The sequence below is a fragment of the Euprymna scolopes genome, chromosome 28 (assembly GCF_053919585.1).
Source record: "Euprymna scolopes isolate OS-2025 chromosome 28, ASM5391958v1, whole genome shotgun sequence".
Taxonomy (NCBI): Eukaryota; Metazoa; Mollusca; class Cephalopoda; order Sepiida; family Sepiolidae; genus Euprymna; species Euprymna scolopes.
The window spans coordinates 61,304,313-61,323,376 of record NC_136509.1 but is presented as its reverse complement, the minus strand read 5'-3'; the positions used below and the strand labels follow the sequence as shown (position 1 = coordinate 61,323,376).

Genomic DNA, 19,064 nt, shown 5'->3' with positions numbered 1-19,064 from the left:
TGGAAATAATAAACAATGCTCCCATCCATTTCAACCAGATGGTGAGTAGATGTAGTTAGTCTGTTCACGAAAGTACCCACTGGTGAGACTGACAATGGTACGGGATACGCTGACATCGGATGCCTCACTGTAAGAACACACTTGCATCCCAATTGACAATATAATGGAATGTTGACCTTCTGTGAGAAACTACATACTTCGTGATGGGATCTGATATATATTGGCAGGAAGAAGGTTTGGCCAATGCATACATGAAATACTTTGAGGAAATGGCCTTAGGATCAACACCACTAACGCCAATAATGTAGTTGCGATACATATTCATAGTCTGGCCTCATTAGGAAAATATTCAAACGTTACTAGATCATGTGAACTCGATCCGTCCAACTATACAGTTCACAATGGAAAAAGAACATAATAAATTATCCTTTCTAGATGTGCTGATAACCGCACTGGTCAGGGGTTTATGCCAACTGTACACCGAAAGCCAACTTTTACTGGACAGTACCTAAACTTCAACTCCCACCATCCATATAATGTAAAGAAAGAAACCACTCGTTGCCTATGACACCGGGCAAAAGCAATATGTAGACAGTACATATAAAGTGGAGATGGGCAGTTTAGAGAAACCCGCGACCGAAACAACTATCCAGAGAGCATGACAATCAGCTCCAAGAAATCTGAACCAGACACAAAATGAAATCACTCAGAAACTCACCACATATGAAAGGACTTGTCTGAAAAAAACTTCAACGAATATGTAATCCATATGACATTAGGACAGTATTCATGAGTGATTTAACTCTCCGGAAACAGCTTGTGGGAGTCAAGCCCCCTGCAGATGAAATCATGACTAAGAACTGTCTATATGAAATCCCATTAAAATGTGGAAAAATTTACAAAGGTGTCGTCCACTGAAAGTATAGTTAGAAGAACATCGAAAAACCATAGTATGTGGAGAGACTGAAAAGTCAGGTATAGCTGACCATATCTGGAAGGAAAAGGAAAACCATCTACCATTATGGAACGGAGTAAAAATTATAGACAGAAGATCGGTGGAGAGTCAGATAACTGAAAGAGCAGCATATATGCTGGGGAATAACTAATTACTAAGTAGACCTAGTATAGAATTTAATACGATATGGGAACCATATGCAATACAAGTAATAAGTATATATATATATATATATATATATATATATATATATATATATATATAAACATTAATATATATATAAATATAGATAAACGTTAATATATAATAGTAATAATCAGTAATAAATAGTGAAATCAACTAGAAATAAATAGGTTTATGGCTCCTATAATTCATACTAGAATTGTCCGCAACAACCCCTGGCGCAATGGTTAAAGCACTTGGAAATCAATGGTTAAAAAGTGATATTATCCTGAAGGTTGAAAGTTCAATCACCAGTGTGAGCGACCGAAAAATACAATTGCGAATTACTTAGGATGACGGAACAAGAGAATACTATCCCCGTGAATTAAATAAAGATTTCCACTCATAATTATCGTAAGATGTACATAATAATTTATACGAGACTAAAGCAAATCGAGAAATAAATGGTTGAACATTTTTTAGATTTATAAGATTTAGATTAGGAAATAAGGAGTAAATCACTAAACTATATAAATCAGAGAAGAAAAAAATAATTTTTAAAAATGCATTACAATATTAAACGAGTATAAAAAGAGGAAAGTGTAGAATTACCACCCAGCAATAAGAAATACGAAAGTTGGAGACATACTCGATTCGAAAGTAAACAAAACATTAAATAAATAGAAAAAATAGGTAAGTCAACTGCTTCATCCCTTAAAATAGAGATTACCACTATGGTCATATATATATATGAATAATGTATGTTTGTGTCTGAAGAGTATCTATTTTGGGAATATATTTAAATGATAGAATTTTTAAAAAGGTCAACGGAAGGAGATCGTAGAATTGTCACGCGAGTCGGTAATAAACGAACGTGGAAAAATACGTTATGCACGGTTAACGAACACAGACAATTAAATCAAAGGAGTATTATATATAAAATTAAAGTTCAAATGAGAACTAAATTGTAACATTTCGTTCATGAGAAAAACTCAATCATTTATATACGTATATGTACTTTTTTGTTTAGAAATTATTTTCAAAATATTGGATTGCACTGTTCAAGTTATGGGAATTTCTGATTAATTCTTTCGACGTCGTTAATAAAAATAAGACGAAGCAATCAGATAAATTTATTACAGATTTCACAAACGAATTTCCAGTGCGTTCTTTCAGAAGGACTCGATTTGTCTACAAAAACAGAAGTTCACTTCGAAGCAAAAGAAAATGTTAAACACATTTTTAAATCCAAACGAAAAATACTATTTTCGACACTAGACGCAATAAATGAGAAATTATAAAGTTTGGAAAAAATGTCATAATTTCAATAGTCGGTTATTCTGACTGGGCGTTGCCAGCGGTAAAAATATTTTTTAAAAAACGAAAAATCAAAATATGCGCTAACTTTTCGACGAATGTTTAAAAGACCATGCATCTCTAGAAATGATTTTCATGAAATTTTGCAAAATTTGATTGTGGGAAGCTATATATATAAAGGAATTTTTAAACTTAATCGTATTTTAGATTGAAGATAATCCCAAGTCTATTTCAGCAAATAATGAACACATGTTTACGGGTATGGAATATGCAATTGCATATTTGGATGATTAAAGGCGAAAATTATATTATAGCAGTATTTCAGAGAAATTAAGAACTGAGTTCTTAAAAATGTGATTTCTTCTTAATGAAAACAAAATATTTGGAGTAGATTATTGACAATAAATCCAGACCTGGAAAGGGCTGAAGCTATTAAGAATATGCCTGTACTTAATAACGTTGCTAAACTTCAGGCTTTCTTCGGGATTAGTAAGTTATTGTAGCGTATATACCTCGAAAATATGAGATGAGAGCGCTGTTAAATAATTTGATAAAAATAGGGTACAAAGTGGATATGGTCAGAAAAATATGTTTCAAAAAATTAAAAGTTGTTTAGTAACAGACCTATCATTGGCATATTTCGACCCGAAGAAGAAAATTATTGTAGCGGCGCATGCTAGCAATCGGGATTTAGGTGTTGAACTGTTCCCCAACTTCGAAGATGGATCTACAAAGACAATAGTGTATTTCTCGTGAACTTTGCTGCTCGCGTAACGAAATTACAGGCAAGTTGAAAAAGAGTTTAACAATAATTTACCCTGGAAACCTGTTTCGCAGATTTGCTCACGCAAGAGAGTTTATTCTGCGAACGGACCACACACCGCTGTTAATGTTTTTTTTGGGGGGGGGGTTAAAAATGGTATACGTACGCACACGTCAAATCGTCTACAAATTTGGGGTGTAATTATATTGAATTATAATTTTAACATCAAATATGTATCGTCATAAAACATAAGTTACGCCGATGTGTTATCAAGATTGATACCTAAATATTGCAACCACTCAAAAGTGATTCATGACAACGCTAGGAGACAAAAGTGACTTGTTGAGTCTGTTATGTAATACGATTAGAGAACTCCCGGTTACATTTAAAGACGTGAAAAAGCTGCGGAGAATGATGATTTTATCATTAAAATTATATATATATTGTAAGAAATTTCTTTCCCACACCCCAATTTTCCTCCCTGCAGAAAGCAAATGAAATTCCACAAACAAAGCCATACATTTAAAATTCAAATTTTATTCATGATGTATCAGTAAATGAAAGTTCTTTGGTTCTTTGTTTTGCAAAAACAGTGGCTGAATTTGGTATCCATACGCAATGGAGATTTAGTTCGATTTCTCTGCGGCAATGTTAGTTTGGGTTTCCTTTAAAAAGATCCATGTTTGTTCATAGAGAACACGGCGTGAAGGTTGGCGCCAAATACGGGCATATTGGGGGCCTCGTGGTCTCTGAAAGAAATAGGAATAAATTCCTATAATCATCATGCCGAACACTGTAGAATATCCTCATTGGTAGAATAAGTTTAGCAATTATGTTGTCTCTATATTTAGAGAAATGTCCTTCGTTCACCCACTGCTTGGTGCCCATGAAGGTAAAATCCTGGCTCTCTGAAACAGAGTGCCGCTGTTATGAGTTCGCTATCTACCATGTTCATTTACAGACGGAAAAAAAATAATACATGAATACAAATTGGCGCCAAGATAAGATTTGGCGCAGTCAGATTAAACCAATGACAGACCGGCTTACAAAGCATGTAGAGAGCCAAAAACAATATGGCGGTTGTACGTGGAAAATTTATCACAATATACGCTAGCTGGAGGCCCGGCGTTTACGGTCGTACAATACGCTTAAATATGATATTTTAATTGATACATATATTGTATGTATTATTATAGAATCCATCCTCTATTGATTATATAAATATTTAATCGAAATAATTTGTCCGGTTCGCAAAAAAAAATAAAAGAATAATAATGACAATGGCGTTCATTAAATTCTGTGTGTGTGTGTGTGTGTGTGTGTGTGTGTGTGTGTGTGTGTGTGTGTGTGTGTGTGTGTGTGTGTGTGTGTGTGTGTGTGTGTGTGTGTGTGTGTGTGTGTGTGTGTGTGTGTGCGTGTATGTGTGTGTGCGTGTATGTGTGTGTGTGTGTGTGTGTGTCTGTATGTGTTTCTTTTTAACAAGATCACGTCAGTTGATATTTGGGTTTTACGAAGAATGCCCTGAAAAAGTAACTTCTGATTAATGTTTAGTTTTAAAATATGCAAACGAAGAAATGATTTGCGGCGATTTTAAATGGTGGGTCTTTTTTATTGTAAATTAGAACTCGTAAATAAGAAATATTAAAACAAAATTGTGAGGTAAACTCGGGCTTAAACAGAGGATCGTTCGATCTGAAGTCGAATGCTCTACCAGTGAGCTATATCTCTTGATGACAATATATCTATTTTTTAAGCAGAAATCATTTGCTGAGGTTTTATTATTTCCCTTGGCCGGTGTAACAAAAATATTCCTCTGTAAAAATTGCTTTATTTTTAAGAAAGAAAGGCTTTTCTTAGATTAGGATTTTTCGATTTTCAATATTATCAAATGAATTTCTGTACAAAACAAATCTAAGAACGTTGTTTTTGTTTCAAATTTGCAATAGATAGGCTCAGTCGTTTCGGAACCTATAAGGAAGGAACTCACAAACACATGCACACACAAAGTGATTTTATATAAGAGTGGATATATATGAGAGAGAGATAGTAAGAGACAGAGAAAATAAGAGAGAGAATATGCATGTTTTTCCTGGTTCCTACAATCCGCATCTTAATTATTATTTAGAATATGTACCAATATTTCAAGCATTTGAGTGTTTACAAGTAGAAAAAATATCTTAATTTAGTTTTAGACAAGTTGTACATAAGGAAAACATAAGTAAAATCAATTCTCTAATAAAAATAAAATACTGGTATACTAGACTGATCTATACAAGTAAATTATGATTTTGAAAAGCATAGCATTTTGCATATATGTTTCAATTATATTTTTCTTTTAATTATGGAAGGCATTAATAGCATTTTATAAACTACTAGCATGGGTTCCCGGCGTTGCCCGGGTATTTGGAGGTGTATGTTGAGCAAAAAAAATAGCGGTCAATTTTTTTAACTTTGACCCCTATTATGACCCCTTAACATTTATTGTTTTGGACTCAAATCAAGTTATTAAGTTAGATTCATGTCCAAGGAACCTATATCTAAAATTTCAAGTGTTAATACCCAAAATAGTCGGAGGAGTTTGGTAGAGTTCCCAAAAGTCAAATCGTTGAACTTTGACCCCTTAATCGCCAAATTTCTGGCCGAAATCCGGTCACATCGATTTTCCAAAATCTCAGTACCCTGTATATCAAAGTTCGTGTCTGTAGACTTAAAATTGACAGAGTTATTGAAAATGAAATGAAATGTACACAGACAGACACACACACAGATACTTTCACTTTTATAGATTTATAGACTTCTCTTCTAATCACTAGTTAAGATCAATAATATTAAACTTGCAATAAAAATATTGTCATGCATTCAGTATCATATCGTTTAAGTTCGTTCATTTTCCCATTCTTTTTAGGTTCTGTCGCTTCTGCTAATGATTTCTTTTCCTCATTTACAGTTTCATTGTTTGCTGTTTCGTTTCCCTTTTTGTTGTCTTAATCGTTATCGTGTTAGAATCGCGTATTTAAATATCTCATTAACACAAGTAGTTTAGGATCATTTGATTCAGCAAGAATCCAGGAGAGATAAAAGACATTACACATTATTTATGTCATCGTAAGAATAAATGTTCAATACACAAGTACGTAATGATTTTAAATCTATCTCATTTATAACCTTCTAGTATATATATCTCTTGGTTTTCGTAAAACCGACGATCAGAAATAAACAGCAAAATATAAAAAAATATGCAGCATTAAATATTTAATGCTTGGCGAATGGCAGGGAAAAATAAAATTGCATAAAATGATCTTCATTAAATAAACATTAGAATAAAATCATCTTTCATATCGTTATTTCAATTATAAAATATTGATAAGACTCCCACATCTTAGAATTCCGTTTGTTTTTCATGTACTTTTTTTTAATCCCTTTCTAATACTCCATGAGAGGCTCTCTCCTTCACTTTCATCATTAAACGCGCAGCTTAAAATAATCCGTGTCAAGATAAAGTAGGGCAATTTATAAAATGCTCCGTCACGCTTAAGTTTGAAACAGTATTTTTCTTATTCAGCAAAACTAAGTCGAAATATCAGTTTCATTGTTAAATTGGAAATTTGACTAGATTAAGCCAAGAGTATTCGTTTTTGTTTCTTTTCCCTTCTTATTTATTCATTTTTTTCTTCTTTTTTTTTTTTTTTTTTTTTTTTTGTAGTAATGTACTTTTGCCATTCTTTTAAAAGAGACTTCCTTAACCTCCGGGCGCCATAAAGTAGAACCGGATGATGTCGAAATGACATCTTAACAGAATATCTTTAGGATGTTGCATTCTGTTCATTCCGCCCAGTCGTACAATAAAACACGAACGAAAGTAATTCAACCATACACACACACGCGCGCGCGCGTGCGGATGTATATATATATATATATATATATATATATATATATATATATATATATATATATATATATGTATGTATGTATGTATGTACATATATATATATGTATGTACATATATATACATATATATATATATATGTATGTACATATATATATATATATATGTATGTACATATATATATACGATACGCCTTCAGTCTAGATGTTTTTTCTCTACACATCATTACCTGCACACGCAGCTGTAGACATGGTCACAGAATACATTTCCTACAATAATCTATACTGCTTTAACCTCATCACTACTGACATACACCAACTTCTAAACATAATAGTAGACAACACACACTTTCAATATAAGCAAAAAAAAAACATACAAATAGATATCAGGCTTTTCCATGGGATCCAGTTTATTCGGATTTCTGGCTATAAAATACATGATCAGACTAGAACAAGGCACACTACAGTAACTACAAATCGGACATCTTTTTCACAAGATATGTAGATGATATTCTTATCCTGACATCATCTCGTGAAGAAGATAATAAAATATTTAACTTCCTTAATGCAAACCCACATATTAAATTTACCATAGAACACCCAAACACACCCGGAGACCTCTCACTTCATGAAAAACAACTACACACACTATCTAACACATTCTTTCTCAAAATACCACATTTTAATGATAGGATAACAACAGACATACGCAAGGCCAGTCGTAAAGAACAATTAGACATACAGCTCACACATACCGGTCTAACATTAAGATCTATCTAAAACCAAAACTACACCACGGAACAAACTATGTTCATTATCTAACTGCCCCTATAAAAACACATGGCTATGCGAACTCACATATTCAGCGTATCAAATCCAATGCACTATATGCGATGAATCGTACATTAGAAGTTCAATCAGACCTTTACAAATCTAAAAAAAAAACATATTACCACCACGATCTCGTCTTTTTATAAACACGTTTCTCACATGCACAACCCAATAAAAATATAATTGTTAAAATATTAGCAACTGAAAGAAATTAACGAAACCTCAGATTAAAAGAATTGATATTGATTGAAAACTTGATTGAAAAATACTAAAAATTAATGATAAAACAGAAAAATATAGCATCTTCCTAATAGACACAAGCAGATTAATTACTTTTACTTGGAAGAGATAGTGTTTATTCCCATATATTAAAAAAAAAAATGGAAAAATGAATAAAATAAAATAAATAAATAAAAGTACCAAAATAAAAATACCGAATTTCTTCCTAAAAAATCCACGTAATTTTAAAAACAAATGCCTTATAAACTGAGTTGCAGAATTATTTCCCTCAGATTAGAAAACTTGAGCTGAACTACAAAATTACTTCAAATAGATTAGAAAATACATTAAAAAATAATTTAAAAAAGATAGCAGCATTACCTCCCCTTAACAATTATTGTAATTTTTAAACTTAAAAATAGCGTTCCAAAACAAAATTAAAATATAACGATCGCTTGATAATTCAACCGAAATGAACATGACAAGTTGATATACATTTTCTATCTCTTGAAAATATTTGAGGAATATACTATCTATAATCAGATAAATAAATATTTATTGAAAACTATTATTATTATTATTATTATTATCATCATCATCATTATTATTAATACTATTGTTATTATTATTACTATTGTTATTATTATTATTTATTTTATTCATTTATTTATCTGTTTACAACGACTGAGTTGACAAGCCTTTAAACACACCTATTATCCGATAAACAATGCTTCGAGCAAACTACTGATTTGGATAATTGCTTATTTTTCGCGCTTCTATAGCTGATAATATAATTGCAATTTCGGAAAGATATTTCGGAGCATGACTATTGCAAAATAATAAATATGCCACACATTTGCATTCTACTTAATTATAATGTATTATGTCTCTTTTATTGTAAACGTAAATCATGGAACTTTATCTGCAGTATTCATTTCTATCCTTAAGTCACAGTTATTGAACTAAACTTTTCGTATCTATAGGAGATGCCTTCAATAAGTTTTCAAACTTCTTTTGTACAGGCATTTACAATTGTCGTAGGCACTTGGAAATCCGTTATGTGATTGCTATGCATCTTATAAGATGACTGATATATTTTTAAGATTTCAGGTTCAAAATACCAGCTACAGCAAGAATTGGAATATACGCTATTAAAGCCTAATTGTCAGAGCTGGTGAATTTAAAAAATGCGACCTGACCGTGAAGAGATTTGGAATACTTCAGACTACTTTTGGACCATTTTGCATGAATCGAGCATCAGTTTTTTGGAGTGGCACAAGAAACTCAAAGAAAGGCGGAGAGTTTGTGAGAGATGGTGAGAGGTGTGGGTGAAGTAAGGAAGTCAGAACATCAGAGTTGATTGGCCAAATAAAGAATTTCATGGATAACGACTATCGTGTGCCTATAGAGACAATAACTGCACAGTTTAATGTCAGTGTGGGAACAATTATTCGCATGAACTGAAAATGTGGAAGATTTGTGGGAATGCACCAGTCCACAGCTAATACTTATCACAAGAGAGGTATCAAGACATTTCCTCACCCTTCCTATAGTCCAAACCTTGCTTCCTGTGACTTTCAGTTATTCCTTAAGCTTAAGGAAACCGTAAGAGGCTGTCGTTATGAGACAATTGAGGAAATGAAGAGACAAGCGCATTGCAACTAGAGGAGATTATTTCGAAGGGGATTTTAATGTCTGTACAATCAATACAAAAATGCCCGTTCGAAAAAAGTCTATGCAATTTTGTTTCTGTGTGTGAGTTCGTTCCTTACAGACACTGAAACGGCTGAACACATTTTCTCTAAAATTTACAGAACTTCAGTTTGGGAGTGATCTTAGATAAGTTTTGTCTTAGAATAGCCCCGATAATTATGGATATCAATAATCTAAACCGTTATTTTAATTTTTCTATCATCGGTAAAGCATTTTTCTATATCGTCGCTTAGTAACAATGTGGAACAACGGGCCGTGAAAATTCTACTGTGGGTAAGTTGATTTTTTGTTTTTTGTTTTTTTTTTGTTTATTTTGTTTTTTTGTTTGCACGACGTGGTCTGTAGGTTCAAAGTCCGCATGTAAATTTCTTAATTTTTTTTCATTAACTGCAAAGAATTTTATAAGACATGAAAATTTACGTGTTTTTTTTTTGCTTGTTTGTTTTTGTTTTGTCTTGTTTGTTTGTTTGTTTCTTTTTTTGCATGACCTGTTTGTTTGTTTGTTTGTTTTTTGACATGATCAAACTCCGCACGTACGTTTCTTAATGTTTTTTTTTTCGTTAACTGGAAAGAAGTTTATATAATATGATTTTATAAAAGAAACAGTAGGTTCTTTAGAGTTCAATGTAGAATAGCATATATTTTGGGCTAAGAAATACTGCATGGAGGCATGAGAAGCTTCCTGCCCGGCAATTTCGCGGATTCCGATAACAATAAAAATATAGAAGTGTGTGAAATATTTTGTGATCATCATTCAATCCCGGGCAATAATAGTAATAATAATAATAATAATAATAATAATAATAATATATATATATATATATATATATATATATATATATATATATATATATATATATATATATATATAACCTGAGGAAAATGGCACGCACTCGGTCAGACATCATTTTTTTTAACAACATGCAAAAAATTAGACAAGATACCAATAGGTCTTAAGATTAACAACCACTTCCAGTGCGCGTTTAGTACAAACCAAACACTCAGAGCACAACAAATATATGACGCTGTCTGCTGCAAATTACGAAATCTCGCGATAAAAACGTCTTATGTGAAACAAAGAACGCTCTCAAAACCATATGACAAAAACAAATCTCAACTCCGTGGTTTACTTACTAACGCTACATTTATGGAAACCTCTCGAGCTTTAGACACAATATACTCTACACACCTCTACCAATGCCTTCGACGTAAACAACAAAAAAATAAACACATTAATCATGAACACTAACGATTACATAACAGAAATAGACACACAACTAGCAAACAAGGAATTCTACAAATTACTCCCCACTGACCCCACTCTCGCATTCAAATCTGAACTTAGCAACCTAATTAGCAATCTAGACCATAGCACTAGAACCACGATCGAGAAATTAGTGCCAGACCATCCAAACCCAGCTGTCTTTTAATACTATAATTGCTATTATTTTAACATTATTATTATCATTATTATTATTGGCTCACATGGAACTTTCACGCAAGTCAACAAACGATCTGATTAGAAACCTGTGATATTCTCTGGAAGCTGAGTGACAACAAGTCTCCCCAGACGTCAAGACCTCTCCACCTCCTTCGATAGCATTTGCAAATGAATTTGCATCATCGCAACAGCCGCTTACCATTGATTTCTCGCTGGTAGTGGCCATTGGTTTATGCTGGAATTTGAGTGGCACTCAGCCTCCTCAAGGTCCCAGTTCTCTTTGCGCTTGTCCAGCCGAGGTCTGGTTGGCGCTCGCTCCTCGGTCTTTCAGTCCTTATTGACCCTTCTCGGCCCTTTGGTATCAGTTTTTTTTGGGGGGGGATCAGTGATAAAACAATGGGGGAGTGCATGATGGGTGTGTAGAACTTGTAAATATGCAGTTTTGGTATTCTTCATTCCCTGTAACGCTTATTCGTTATATTATCTTGTATTATTCTCCGCATTCAAGGGTTTTCCTTAATATTTCAGTCGTTTTCATTATCGTTAGTCGTTGTACTTTTGCTGTTATTCCTCTGATTTCAATTTCTGACATTCTTTTTTCGAAGTTTTTCGGGATTGTTCCTAGTGCTCCTACTATTATTGGTACTATTTGGACTTTCTTCATCATCCAAATCCCTTTTAACTCTCTGGCTAGCTCTGTGTATTTGCTTCGTTTCTCCTTTTCTTTCATACTCACCCTGTGATCAGCTGGGACTGCAAAGTCCACGATTAGACAGGATTTTTCTTTCTTGTTAATTATTACGACATCTGGTCTTCTTGCTTGGATGGGTTTGTCCGTCTGTATGTCCATGTCCCATAGGATTTTGTGGTTCTCGTTTTCGAGTGCTGTTGCAGGTTTATGCTTGTACCATTTGTCTGTACGCTCAAAATGCAGTCGTTTACACTATTCCCAGTGTACCACCCGCCCCACTTGGTCATGCCTGGTTTTGTATTCCTTTTGGGCAAGTTTGCTGCATTCGCTTACGATATGGTTTATCGTTTCGTCTCTTTGTCCACAGAGTCTGCATTTGATGTTTTCTTGTGTTTTATCGATCCTTTCTTTGATATGGTTGGTTCTTATCGAGTTATCTTGTGCTGCAGTTATTAGAGATTCAGTGTCCTTTTCGCATCCATGCCCAGGTGTTTTCGTTATTCTCATCTTTTGTCATTCTTATGAATATTCCGTGGAGTTGTTTCTCTTCCCACTTCTCTTTTCTCGTTTTGTCGTTTGTCTCTCTGTTTTCTGTTGTTTTTTTTTTCAGTGTCTCTCGCTGCCATGATTATTCTTTCAGTGTTTTGCATTATGTATTTTCTAAATCTTTTGTCGTGTCCTTCACACAGTCTTCTATAGAGATCAGTCCCCTCCCACCGTCTTTCCTTTTCACGTAGAGTCTGTCAATGTCGTCCTTTGGTGTAGTGCATTATCATGGTCTTGAGTTTCCTGGTTTTCTGGTCGAGTTGTCTCAGTTCTTCTTTTGTCCACCCTATAAACGGCCCAGAGTATCTTACTAGTGATACTGCCCATGTATTAATACCTCTAGGAGTTTTCTTGTTCTCCTGAGGTATTCCTTTCCAACTTTCTCTTTCATTTCTGTTGCTCTGATAGTGTCAGCTTCCAGAATTCCCAAGTATTTATAGTCGTCTTGTTCCCCTAGTGCCCTCATATCTGTTTGGTTGGGTAGTTCCATGCCTTCTGTCGTTTCCAGTTTTCCTTTTCTTATAACTAGTTGTACGCACTTTTCCATTCCAAATTCCATTTGGATATCTTGGCTGAAGATTCTGGTAGTGTTAATTAGTGTCTCTAGCTCCTTTTCGGTCCTTGCAAAAAGTTTCAGATCGTGCATGTACATCAGGTGGTTCATTTTTTCCTCTGTATTGGAGAACTTGTATCCGGCTTGGCACTTTTTCAGAATACTGTTCAAGGGCATCATGGCTATGATGAACAGCAGTAGTGATAGCGAGTCTCCTTGGAAGAGGCCTCTTTGTATGTTAATTTCTGTTATGTGTTGTCCATCAGCTGTCAATTCCAGTCTCCATGTTTTCATTGCATTTTCTATTACGTTGGTGATCCTGCTTGGTATTTTATACATTTTTAGGCATTCTATTATCCATTCTTGGGGGATCCTGTCGTACGCTTTTTTGTAGTCGAAATTCTTTCTCCTCCTTTTACCTCCTTTAGGATCTTTTGATCTATATATAACAGGTCATATGTTCCTCTTTTTCCTTTTTGGCATCCTTTCTGCTCCTCGGGGATGAGTCCACGGTTATTCAGGGAGTGGTAGATTTGTTCCCTCAGTTGTGCTGTCAGTATCTTCCACATAGTTGGTAAGCACGTGATTGGCCTATAGTTGCTAGGGACGGTTCCTTTCTCCGTGTTTTTCTGTAGCGGTGTGGTTCTACCTTTTGTCATCCAATCTGGTACGCTTGCTTCCAGTATACATCTTCTCAGGTTTTGGGCTAGCCTTTCGTGTACGGTTGTGAATTTTTTGAACCAGTATGCATGTATCCCGTCGTGCCCTGGTGCTCTCCAATTTGCCATTTTTCCTATGGTTTTCTTTAGGTTTTCCTTGCTTATTTCATTCACTGTTCCTTCTTCTATTTGTTGTAACTCTTCTTTCATGTCTTTCAGCCACTCGGCATTTCTATTGTGGTCTCGTGGCTCTTCCCATATTTTACTCCAGTAGAGTTTTGTTTCTGTCGGATTTGGTTGTTCTGTTTTTGTTTTTCCTCCGTTCACATTTTGGTAGAATTGGCTTTCATTAGTTTCAAATGTTCTGTTTTGTTTGCATTGTTCAGATTTATATCTATATCGTGTCAATCTCGCTTCTTTTGCTTTTATTTTTGGTCCAGTTCTTCATGTTTCTTGTTTAGCCTCTCCCTGCCAGTTACATTTCCAATATTCCGTTTTCTCCACATTGCTTTCTTCCTGTTGATCATTTTGGCTTCTTTTTTATGTTTGTGTATTTGGGTTTCTGGTCTTATTTCCCATCCAGGTTTTTTCGGTCCGCTTGTCCCCGGTTGTTTTTCTGATTTAAATTTCATACTTACCATTTTGGCGCCTGCGTAAATCAGGTTGTTTAAGTCTGTGATTGTGTTTGTTGGGATATGTGGGAGGAGTTTGTTAACCTTCTCTGTTTCAGTTTTTAATTTCTTCTGCTCTTGGTTCCTTAACGATGGGAGCTTTGTTTTGTCTTCGTTCATCAACTGTATTATTTTGTTTATTTCATTTGCTTCATTCTCTGTTAGTTCTGTTTCATTGTTCTTGGTTTCCCCGTTTGTAGACTTCGTTCTTTGTTGGTCCTCGGCCTTCGGTGTTTTTACTTGTGAGGCTTCAACTTGTGGGGTTTCTCTACGTGTGGTTCCGTTGGGGGATGCTTCTTGTTCAGTTCCATCATTTATTTTTCGCTGAATTTCTGTTAGTTCTAGTTTAGAGAGCCAGCCTTTCTTGAGTATCAGTCTTGCTTTGTCCGCAATTCTTTGTTCTGTCGTATGGTAGTCACTGGATAGGTCCCATAATCTTTCATTCGTTTCCGGTAACCTCCATATCTATATTTAGGATGGCTTCTATAGTAGCATTCCATTACGAGTCTGTTCTCCTTTGTTGTCCATTTCTTTCGTCGGTTGTTTTTCTTTTGATCGTTATCATGACTGTGTTGTGTTTGTTCGGTATCATTTTGTTCCCTGAAATTAGAGGTTATACTTACCTGTTCAGCGTCCATGACATTTGAGTTTCTGAAACTAGAAAGTTGGCCAACATTCGCAGGATGACGACCGGGTCCCCCATGCTGGCCACCGAAGGAGCACCTGCCGATCATGACACCCAGATCTTTCTTCTGGGTCCCAAGGTTTGGATTATTTGCAATTGGCATTCTTCATGATTTGGTGTTAGTGGCAACACCGAGTCCAGAATTGTTTTACCTGTGGTTCTGATGCAGGGATAGTGTAAAGCTCCTGTGTATCCAAGAGGTATCGTGCACTATCACACATACATATGGGACAAATAAAAGTAAATAAATAAGAAAATAAAAAATAAAATAAATAAATAAAAATTTAAAAAAATAGGTAGATAAAGTAATTAACTAAGTATTCTACTTAGTAGAAGTCGAAAGTCATGCTCTGAAAGAGGGCGTTTGAAGATAGGTCTACCTTACACCATACGGTTTAGGCGCTGGAAATGTATGGGAAAAGATTTTCCCCGCCGCTTTGGTAGTATTTAATTCCCTCGTTCGGGTAGTATTTAATTCCCTCGTTCGGGGCAAATTTCTACGTCAATATCGGAAAACGTGTGGTTTCTGTTATGAATTCCGACAAACATTTAACTAGATAGTTCGCCTGTCGCCCGTTTGGGTATTTTTGCATCAATTTTTAGAGGATTTGCATTAAATTGGAATTGACAAACAGAATTATACGTTTATATCGAAACAAGGAATGTTTTCTGAAATGAGTTCGAAGTAACATTTAAATTTTTTTTTTAAACAAAAAAGGACATAACTCACATTTCTTTGGGTTCTTTAGAATAGTTTTCTGTCACGAATGTATTGATACCTATCCTCTCTGGGCTCCAGTCTGGAGTTAAATGCCAGGTCGTTGGTCAGTAGAGGGTAAGGGGTAGGAGGGGGTGGAGGGTGGAAACAGTCCTTTCTAGTCCACACATACGAATATTCAACCAGCTTAAACCCTCCTAACCCCTACCACCTTCTAATCTTCTATATATATAAAAGCGAAAATGTGTGTATGTATGTTCGCTTTTTGTGTATGTCCAAGAAAGTATTTTTTCGGAGAAGCGGTCGGTCGGCTCACAACTTCTTAAAACTTTTTATATCACATATAAATCATAATATCTACGAGTTAACAACGGAGGCTGCCCGTCTATTTAATTTGCTTGACTTTGAAAAGATAAATATTCAACATTCTCTCGCCGCATGTGGATTAGGCTTTTTCGTATAATAAAAGCGACACTAATTCTGGCGGTATTTTTATCCGGTTGCGATCGCCGGAAATGTCCGAAAGCAATCAACTTTGATGAATGTGGAAATTTTTCTTATATCAGACAATTGCTATTCAATTTGGACAATCCCCTTGTTATGGGGAGCTGGTCCCCCCTAATATCTTGGAAAATAAAAATAAAAAAGCCTTCCCGCAGTGAATAAAATACTGTCCCGCAGTCAATATTGACCTCATTAAGTCATTAAAACATGCACCTGCCAATTCTAAAATAGTTAAATAAATTCAAAAGTATTTCGCGGTGGCCCAATGGTTGACGTCGCACTTTTTTTCACACTTTAATTTCCAACTTCGCCTCAAGGATTCGGGTTTGATCCTCATACTTACTTACCAAAACTTATTTTTTTATTTTACCATCCCTCTCTCCGACACAAACACCATGGTGTTTTGATTTACCCAAAACCACACACACCTGCAAACACCTGGTCAACGCCGGATACCCCCGCTAGTGTTTATTAAATCTTAAAACTAAAAATTCTTCCTCCTTCCTTTCCTTACCCCTCTCTCCATCTCTCCCCCTTCTCCTCCTCCTCCTCTCTATATTCCTATCCGTGTCTAGCTGAATTTCTTAAACTCCCCCTAACCCTTCGACCGTCTAATGTTTATAAATAGTAGTCCTTTACGTCCAAATGGCCATATGCCATTATTAGGGGTGAACGTAAGTAATATATAAATATATATATATATATATATATATATATATATATGTATATGTATATATATATATATATATATATATATATATATATATATATATATATATATATACTGCTGATCAAAAATTTAAGAACACTTAAAATCTTTAAAAAGAAATCTTTTTTAAACTCTTCCGACTTTAGGTTAGTAATATTACAACATAAAAGGTTATCGAAACAAAAAGGTACATTCCAAAAATTTTATTTAAAACCTTGCATTTTTATTAAATTAGATCACATGATCACAATTATAAGATCAAGGGTATAAATTGTTAGATTCATGGTAATTCTAATGTATATAGTTCAGTTAAAGATTAGCAACCACTGTGTAAAGGTGTTACTGTGCATAAAGCAAGAAAACTAACCGAAGTTAAGCACTCTCGAATTCTAGGATTCCATAAGTAAGGTTTGTCACAGCGTGCGATAGCAGCTAAGGTAAATCGCAGTAAAACTGTTATTTGCAACGTTTTAAAGAACACTGAGAATTATGGAAAAGCAAAATTTCTCCTGCATTGAGTAGGAGAATCAGACGGGCTGTTATGAATGACAGAGGACTTTCTTCTAGTCAAATTAAGGCGGTTACAGATGCTGACTGCAGTAGAATAAACATCAGATGACACTTATAACAAAGAGGCATGGTAAATAAAAATCGTAAACAAATTCCTCGATTATTTCCACGTCACAAAGTGAACCGCTTAAGATTTGGTCGTGAATACCAAACCTGGGACGTTGAGAAGTGGAAGAAAGTCCTGTTTTCTGATGAGAAAAAATTCAATTTAGATGGCCTTGATGGCTTCCAGCGATATTGGCGTGACAAAAACATGCGCTTGAAATTTTTTCCACATGTCATAATAGTGGAGGGTCTGTAATTGTATGGGGTGCCTTTTCTTACAGAGGGACGATAGATCTCCAGGTGGTGCAAGTTCGTCAGACGGCAGCTGGTTATGTTAGCATGCTACAAAAAGCATCTTTGATGATGGAGGGTCATCGTTTGTGTGAGGATGGATGGTTATTCCAACAGGATAATGCTGCAATCCACACTGCAAGACGGACCTTGAGCTTTCTACCATTTAAACACGTGTCAGTGGATAATTATATTTTAAAAATAATATATATGCCGCTCCCCATTAAAAGGGGGTACCAGATTGGTCAATGGGAAAATTATTCCCAACAAGCATTTAGGTAAAAATGCACTTCCGTATAAATACTTGAATTAATTCAAGAAAGTATCGCTAACAAAAACAAATAAAAACATCTAAGTAAAAGTGATACATTTAGTAATCCGGCGAGGTTAGCCGCGTGGTAGAGGTTTAGGCTTCTTATCACGAGGTGCCGGTTTCGAATCTCGCTAGATTCAGCCCTCTGATGAGTCGTGGACAAAGAAACACGTGTCAGTGGATAATAATATTTTAAATATAATATATATGCCGCTCCCCATTAAAGGGGGTACCAGATTGGTCAATGGGAAAATTATTCCCAACAAGCATTTAGGTAAAAATGCACTTTCGTATAAATACTTGAATTCATTCAAGAAAGTGTCACAAATAAAAACATATATATATATATGTGTATGTATCTATGTATGTTGAGGATTTGTGCCGTTATGAACGCATGTTCAATTTTAAAGATGTACTAGCGGCGAAGCGAAGTCTCTCTATTCTATGTGCTGTGTATTTTGGATTGTTTTACTCTTTTATTCATGTTGAATTCACCTATTCGTAACAACCATCATCATCGTCATCAAAAATGCTCTTTCATGTATATTCTACATGTACGTGTATGTGTACGTGTATGTGCATATGTATGTACATGCGTGTATGTATGTATGTATGTGTGTATGTGCATGTTGTCATGTGTGTTTATGTGTGTTCTTGCGTATGTATGTTTGCGTGCATCTGTATGTATGCATGCTTGTATGTGTACGTGTATATGTTTATTTCGATGTGTGTGTAGGATGGAGAGGACTCCCAAAAGACTTGTTAAGGCAACCCCTCTGGGTGAAGCAAATCTCTGATTTAAAAAAAAAAAAATTAAAGCGGA

General features: G+C 34.9%; 1 protein-coding gene across 1 annotated transcript in view; it reads right to left on the bottom strand.

Annotated features, from left to right (window-relative positions):
- Nucleotides 1-19,064, bottom strand: part of LOC145249673 (uncharacterized) — a 184,000-nt gene that overhangs the window by 53,455 nt on the left and 111,481 nt on the right. The gene's annotated exons all lie outside the window — the stretch shown is intronic.